This window comes from Belonocnema kinseyi, chromosome 5 (assembly GCF_010883055.1).
Source record: "Belonocnema kinseyi isolate 2016_QV_RU_SX_M_011 chromosome 5, B_treatae_v1, whole genome shotgun sequence".
NCBI classification, from domain to species: domain Eukaryota; kingdom Metazoa; phylum Arthropoda; class Insecta; order Hymenoptera; family Cynipidae; genus Belonocnema; species Belonocnema kinseyi.
Window position 1 is genome coordinate 108,965,815 of NC_046661.1, and position 7,938 is coordinate 108,973,752.

Genomic DNA, 7,938 nt, shown 5'->3' on the forward strand with positions numbered 1-7,938 from the left:
TAAATAAATTAACGATTTCACTTACAAATAAAAATTCTTTTGAAAATAACAATTAAAATTGTAACATTCAGAGTTTAAAAGTTCTTTGAAATTTGAACGATTTAAGGTTTTCCATGTCAAATAATTCAGTTTCAATTTGTATAACTTTTAAATATTTGGTTTTAATTTAACCGTTTTAAATAAACAGTCAAATATTGCTAAATATTAAATAATTATCCTTTGTCTTAACTACAAAATTTAAAATTGATTGTGTTAAAAATGAAATATTTTCGTCTGAAACAATTATCAAGTTATTTTTAAATTGAAAACAGTTTACGAGGTTTCAATTTGATGTTTACATTTTTTTAATAACTAAGACTTTCGAATTGAAACAGTTCAATTTTAAACGTTAAAATCTGAAAGTTCTTACATTTTTAACGGATTTAGAATGTTTTTATCGAACCAATTATTATTCAATTTTTAATACTTAAAGTATAGACCCATTTTGAAAATATTTTATTTACATTTGATAAAATAAAAATGCTTCTTATTCAAAATTCACAACTTCAGATGCTTTTATTTTTTTACTTGTCTAAGTCTTCAGGACTGCAATTTAAAATCCTTTGAATTAAAAAAGTAAGCTTAAAAATAAAAATCTAAAATGGACAATTTTTTAAGTAAAAGATTTTCGAATTTGATATTGTGAACTGAATGATATCATAATTAAACAATATAATTGAGCTACCTAATTTTAAAAACTTTTGAAATCGAACTTGGACAGACTTTTCTTCTAAAGATTTGTAAAATTCCCGGTCAAAACATAAATTCACTGTCATTTCCCGGTTTTTCTGGTTTTTCGGTCCAGCGGCCACCCGGGCAATATTAAATTATTTTTATTCCAGACTATAAAATAATTACAAATATAATAATTAAAATTAATTAAATAATATAATTAATATAATTATAATAATGAATTATTCTTTGCATCTCAGTAAAATAATTGTTTTATAAGCAAATAATTGAAAAAATATTAAAATTAAAAGGCTTTACGAAAAATTGAAGTAGTATTCTAGATTTCCCAGGTTAAACAAAAATATTAAAGGAGAATTTCAGGTTTTCAAGTTCGCTATAGACATCCTGCAATGATAGTCTTAAATGTTAGCAGTTTTTTAACCTATTGCCAAATTATAAAAACTCTATATGATTAATAATAACAACTTCAGAGAAAAATAATTAAAAAGTGTGTTAAGTTTCTAAACATTTCTTAATTGCTTCAAATTCTTGAAGTTCTATTAATGACTCAAATATTTTTATATAAATAGATTAAAACTCTTGAAGAATTGGGAAATTTTATTCAATTTTTTGGAATTTATCGTAAACGTACTACATCTTCCAGAACTGGTTAAAATCGTGGAAATGTTTTGAAGCAAAATAAATTATAGTCTGATCTTAACCTTTTAGAATTATATCTCTATAACTCTTCCATTGTCCTCCGAAAATGTTCTGGTTTTTAACATGTCTTCAAATTATTATGCCATTTTCCAAAAAATCGTTGAAGACTTATGAATAGAATGGAAATATCACTTAACATTATACATTTTACACGGAGAAGCCAATTTTCTAAATGATATACATGCTTTTTTAAAGATTCTTCTGTCATACAGGTATCCTCATAATTCTTATCTGAATGAATTAACCTTTTCAATATTTATATAGGTTATCATTTTTGAGAAGACTTACAAATCTGAACTTCAAAAACAGCGAATACAGGCTAAGATTTTCATAAATAATTAATTTTCTTGTCGGCTAACGGTTTTCCAAACTTCTCATCAAAGTTTTAGACATGTGCTGCCAACAATTTTCCGAATTTATCAATTTTTGATCATTCATCAAATATAATTTTGTGATAAACAGATCTTGAAGCAAAAAACAATTTACTTACAATTTCTCTTGAATAATTAGTCCTTTTGAGTACTTCCGAGACACTTCCACCTATTTTAATCGCGATAATCACGAAATAAAAAGTACAAACAATTCTTTTTTACGACAAACAAAAGCAACGCAACGCGACGTTGTTGACTGAAGATCGATTTTCGAGATACGCATTAGATTTATCGAAAAACCTATCGATTTTATAATAACGATTTTTCAAAATAGCTAGTGAACTGAAGTCTATTATCAAGTTATGTAATTACACAAGATTATTTACAAAATAACTTGTTGTAGTATTTAAAAGAAGATCATGTTTTAAACATTTAGACTTTTCTTCGAGAAAGAAATAAATTGTTGTTGTAGATATAGGCGGGATACTAGAATTGCGACTACGTCCTTTAGGCGACTGGGCGCGTAACGCGTTGTCCTTAGGCTTATCTACACGTAACCTTAAAAAAAATATATGCCGGTGCCGACATGCTATGTTTATGTGTGTTGAAAAGGCAACTATATTGTTAAAAAGTCATCTTTTTCATTAAAAATTCAACTACTTTGTTAACAAATAATTTTTTTTTAATTGAAGGTTCAATTTAGATGAAAAATTAACTATTTTTATGAAAATTCGTTTCATTTTCGTTGCAAATACATTTTTCTGACAATTAAACATATGCTTAGTTGAGAAATAATCTTGTTTTAGTTGTAAAGTCAATTATCTGACTTGAATTTTGGCTTGAAAATTTCACAATTTGCTAACAAATTAAAGTTGTTGGTTGAAAAATCATATTTTGTTGTAGCAAATTCATGTTTTCTGTAGATAATTCATGTATTTGGATGAAAAATAGTCTTTTTGGGTGGAAAATTAATTGTTATTATTTCATCTTTTTTGCTAGAAAATTCATCTATTTCTGTAAAAATGTTATATTTTTCAGTTAAAATTCAACTGTCTAGTTAATAATAAATCTGTTTAGATTGAAAATTAACTTTTTTTATCACAAATTTACATTTTCGTGTTGAGAATTCAACTGTTTTATAAAAAAATTCGTATTTTCAGCTAGAAACCTTTATTTTTTATTAATTAAAATATTTATTTGTTGAAATATTACCTATCAAATTTTTCGTTGAAGTCATTTTTCTATGTTCAAGATTCAACTTGTTTATTGAAAGTTGAATTACTTTCTCAAAAGTTCATTTTTTTTGGTTGAAGATTGATAATTTTTCATTAGTTGAAAATTCATTTCTTTCTGGGGTCAAAATTATTTCTGTTAACTGTAAATTGAACTAATTTGTCTAAAATTTAACTAATTGGTTGTAAAATCGATTTATACTTGATATTTTTATATCAATACTTTCATTGCATTATTTTCAGTTAAATAATAATTTTGAAAACCAAAACTTACCGCAATTTTTGTCATTTTTCCTAGTTATATAAAAGATTATTATTTTTCAAGATTAATACATCATAGTAAGAAAAACGGAAACATCTGGAATTTTAAATCAGTTCTTACTCGAATCATCCTGTCAATTGTTCATTTTGGTTCCAGGATTTTTGTCCCTATAAAACCTTGGTTAAAAATTTACCTTCTTTAGTTTCAAATTCAATTGTTTGGTTGAAAATTCACTATCAGGTTGAGATTTTCATTAAAATTTCAAATTTTGATTGAGAATTCATGTTTTTTGGTAAAAATTAGACTTCTTTGGTATAAAACATTAATTTTTATGGTTGAATATTTTACTATTAGGTTAAATATTCCTTTAAGAGTTCATGATTTGGTTGAAAATTTATTTATTTTGTTGAAAATTTATGTCTGTTAGTAGAAAATTAATCATGTTTTCGGTTGAGAATTAATTTTTATAGTAGAAAATTTGTATATTTTATTATTTTGAACTGAAAATTTAAACATTGTATTTTTTGTCGAAAATTTTGTTTGATATACATTTAATCTTTTTGGTGGAAAAATCATCTATTTATTTGAAAATTAATCTATTTCCTTGAAAATTAATCTATTTTATTGGAAATTTGTGATATTTTGGTAGAAAATTAATCTTTTTGTCTAAAAATTCAATTATTGGCCTTGAAATTAATTTTTTTAGTTAAAGATCCATTATTTTAGTTACAAATTAATATCTTTACCTAAAAATTTAACTGTTTTGTTACAAATTCGTATGTTTCTTGTTGTTGTTGAAACGGATTTTTTTCAACTGAGAATTGAATTATTCCATGCCTAGTTTAAGATTTATATTCTTCGCTTGAAAATTTATGTATTTTCTTGAAATTTTGTCTTTTGTGTTAGAATATTAATCTTCTTGGTGACTATATATAATACACATTTTTGTTGAAAATTCATTTCTTTAACTAAAAATTAGTTTTTCTTAAAGAAATTAAATTTTTTGAACATTTTATGGGATTTTTTATGCTAAGGTTTGGTATTTTATGTGACAGGCGTCAAAGGTAAAATATTATTAGCAAATTTTCAGATATCAAATACTGTTAACAGAGATAACAGATAACTCCTCAGATGAGGAAGGCATATCTCTTGTCAGATGAAAAGAATGGATTTTTAGGAACTCCGTAATAGTGGAGAAATAGACAAATTTGTTCAATCCAATGAAGATGTAGGAATAAAAACAGGTAAAAATCCATTTATCTGAAAACTCAAAAAAAATTATGAATAACAAGAAAAGATGTTTAGATAGTTACATAAACGAAAGAAATAGTTGGATTAAGTGCCGAGAAACTGAAAAAAATTAGTGTGTAAAATTATAAATAAAAAATTGTAAGATTGTCCAGTATAGCGAAAAAGTTAGAAGCCAAAAATAATGTGTCAAGTTTCAATAGTTCTAGTTCTTCAGCTTCTAGTTCCAGTTCCAGTTGTACGTCTTCCATTGAATGACAAACGAGTCCCATCACGGTTACACTCGCGAAAAAATATAAAATTCTACGCAGACTTCAGTAGCTCGTAATTTTGCTGTTTCCGAAATCGAGATGAAAAACACGATTTTATAATAAATTTTTATGACATTGTTTCGAATTCTAAAATGTAGTATATATTTCAAATGAATTTAATTCCCAATGACACCTTCAGAAAATATCGGTTTGAAAATATTTTCAATCCTTTTTTAAGAAATATAAGTTTAGAAGTTTCAATCTTCGAGAATCTTATGAATCAGATTTTTTATATCTTTGAGTGAATAAAAATATAAATCAATATAATATATTAAGTATTTTAATACTAAATGTATAAATAATTTAGTACATAATCAATTAATGGGTAATAATTACGCTAGAACACAAGAAATACTATTATTTATTTATATCAATGAAAAACTTCTGGCTTTTCATTTTATTGATCCTGACCACGGAATTTCGTATTTTTCAATTCCATTCAGTAAAAATCAGGTGATCAAGTAAATTACATTTTTTAATCACGATCAATGCAAGCCTTCTTACTGGATATGGAATTTTCCCAAAGAATTATAATCCTAAGCTTTGAATTGGAATTCCTATTTTTAGTTTGGAACAGGTAATTTCAGTAAAGCATTATAATTAAGAGTTTGGAAGAAGGAATTTCAGTGAGGAAATATAATTTTAATAATTGGGACCGGGAATTTCCGCAAAGAATTATAATGCTGACTTTTCAACCTGTTTTTGATTCAAAAAGCGATGAATTCTGAACCCAAAATATAAGCATATGTATACATACAATTTCAAACAAAAAGAATTAACTTTCAACAAAAAAAAAGGAAATAGTTGAATTTCCTACAAAGTTGTTAAAATTTTAATAGTAGGTTATAAAAAAAATTAAATAAAACCATGCGTTGTTTTGTGATAAGAGATAAATAAGACATAATAAATAATTATTTTTAACCATAACTATATGACAATGTGTCTAGATAATAACAAACGAAAAAAGGTTCCTCCTGAAATTTCCGATTTATATCAAGATTGTTTGGTTTTTAACCTGAAAATTTGTCTTTTAGATGAAATCCTTTATCAGGAAGACTTTAGATAGCGAATAATTTTAATGATAAAAAAGAAAGAATTTTCAACACTGATCGAAGAATGAAAGTCAACACTGTGAGTAATAGCATTAAATATATTAAAAAGTCATACAAAATGTCCATTATGACATTTTTACATTCTCATTCCTGAGAATGTAATGCAATCGTCCAAATTTTCAATCTCTGGTTTTTAACGGATCTTTACATTTCGGCGCCCACAGAATCCGAAAACCATAAAATTTCATCGGTGCCTGTCTGTCTGTATATATGGTTACCTGAATGTTATAGTCACGCTAACTTAATGAAGGATTTGTCCAATCGAGTCCGCATTTGATACACTTTTGAAGGTCCCCAAAACAAAGGCTAAGTTCGTTAATCAGATATTTCAAACCAAAATTTAAAAATTGAGAGAATTTTCAAAATTTTGAATTTTGTTGTTGTTGAAATTATATAAATTGTTGTCAAAGTTTCTTTCAGATGGGTAAAAGACTTGCAAATTATCTAAATAAAATTTTCTATTTTGATGACAATTAGAAAAGTTATATACTTTTAAAAATTTGAAAATTTTCAAAAAATAAAAGAAATTATTTTTTTTATAGATCCAAAAATTTCATTCAAAATTTCCACCAGACACGAAATATATTTCAAAAATATTCTACCCGAATTTTTCGATTAGCCCAAAATTAAAAAAATTACAGCATTTTCAAAATTTTCCATTTTTTTTAACTTATAAAAATTTCTGTCAAAGTTTCTCATAGATGGGTTAAAGACTTGCATTTTCAAAAAATAGAAAAAATGATTTTTTCAAAAATCTAAAAACTTTATTCAAAATTTTCAGTAGATACCAAATACATTTCAAACTATTCTAGCCGAATTTTTCGATTAGCACACAATTTAAAAAATTAGAGCTTTTTCAACATTTTAGAAAACTTTTTTCAAGTTTCAGAAAATGTTGTCAATGTCTTCGATACTTGACAAAAATACTTGCAAATTATCCAAATTACATTTTTAATTTGGATGAAAATTAAAAACGTTAGTGTAATGTAATTGTCCAAATTTTCGGTCTCAGGTTTTTAACGGATCTTTACGTTTCGGCGCGCACAGAATCCGAAAATCATAAAATTTTGTAGGTGTCTGTACGTCTGTCTGTATGTATGGTTACCTGAATGTTGTAGCCACGCTAATTTTTGAAGAATTTGCCCAATCGAGTCCGCATTTGATATACTTCTGAAGGTCCCCAAAATAAAGGCTAAGTTCATTAATCAGATATTTCGAAACAAAATTAAAAAATTGTGTGCATTTTCAAAATTTTGAAATTTTTGTTGTTGAAATTTTATAAATTTTTCTAAAAGTTTATTATAGATGCGTAAAAGACTTGCAAATTATCCAAATAAAATTTTTAATTTTCATGAAAATTAGAAAAGTTATATACTTTTAAAAATTTGAAAATTTTCAAAAAATAGAAAAAATTATTTTTTTTATAGATCCAAAAATTTTCACTAGATACCAAATATATTTTCAAACTATTTTAGCCGAATTTTTCGATAAAAACGCATTTTTAAAAATTAGAGCCTGTAGAATCTAACAGTAGAGCGCGAAGCGCGATTAAGGCAATAACTATTACATTATCAAGAATGTAATCGTCAAGGCCGTAGGTGCTTTGAGAACCTTCTTTGATGTCAAATTAAAAGATTCAGATTTACTTTATGATTTTAGTTTATGAGGGGTTTGAATTACAGTATTTGATATAATTTAATTGAAAATTTGTCATAAGGACAACCGCAGGATTTCGCCGGGAGCGGGTGCTAATCTGAAAGATTGCACCCGCTTCCAGCGAAATCGCGGTAAAATTTCAGCCACAACCACGTCTCACAACCGTGAGATAGGTGGTTACAGTTTGTAAAGGAATCAATATGACGATCCAGTAAAAGCCTCGTGCACCCTAAGAACACGGAGCGACCAAAGGACAACCGCCTTCTGCATTTTTCCCGCAAGTGTTCTAGCATATTGTTGACACGCAGGGATGCT

The 7,938-nt window shown here is 26.3% G+C and overlaps 1 protein-coding gene and 1 long non-coding RNA gene across 3 annotated transcripts in view; one reads left to right on the top strand and one right to left on the bottom strand.

The window, feature by feature from the left end:
• Window positions 1–1,441: 1,441 nt before the first annotated feature.
• Window positions 1,442–2,025, bottom strand: LOC117173005. Its single transcript, XR_004467093.1, has 3 exons — window positions 1,922–2,025; window positions 1,720–1,827; window positions 1,442–1,662 (listed from the first exon to the last, which is right to left on the bottom strand). It is a non-coding gene; the product is annotated as an uncharacterized LOC117173005 (long non-coding RNA).
• A 3,865-nt stretch (window positions 2,026–5,890) lies between these two features.
• The window catches only part of LOC117172794 (CDK5 regulatory subunit-associated protein 3), a 29,002-nt gene continuing 26,954 nt past the window's right edge, over window positions 5,891–7,938 (top strand). The window contains exon 1 of one of the 2 annotated variants that reach the window (XM_033361017.1): window positions 5,891–5,986. The gene's annotated coding sequence lies outside the window, so the exon portion shown is untranslated. The remainder of the gene's footprint in view (window positions 5,987–7,938) is intronic. The other variant, XM_033361016.1, reaches the window with a different exon arrangement.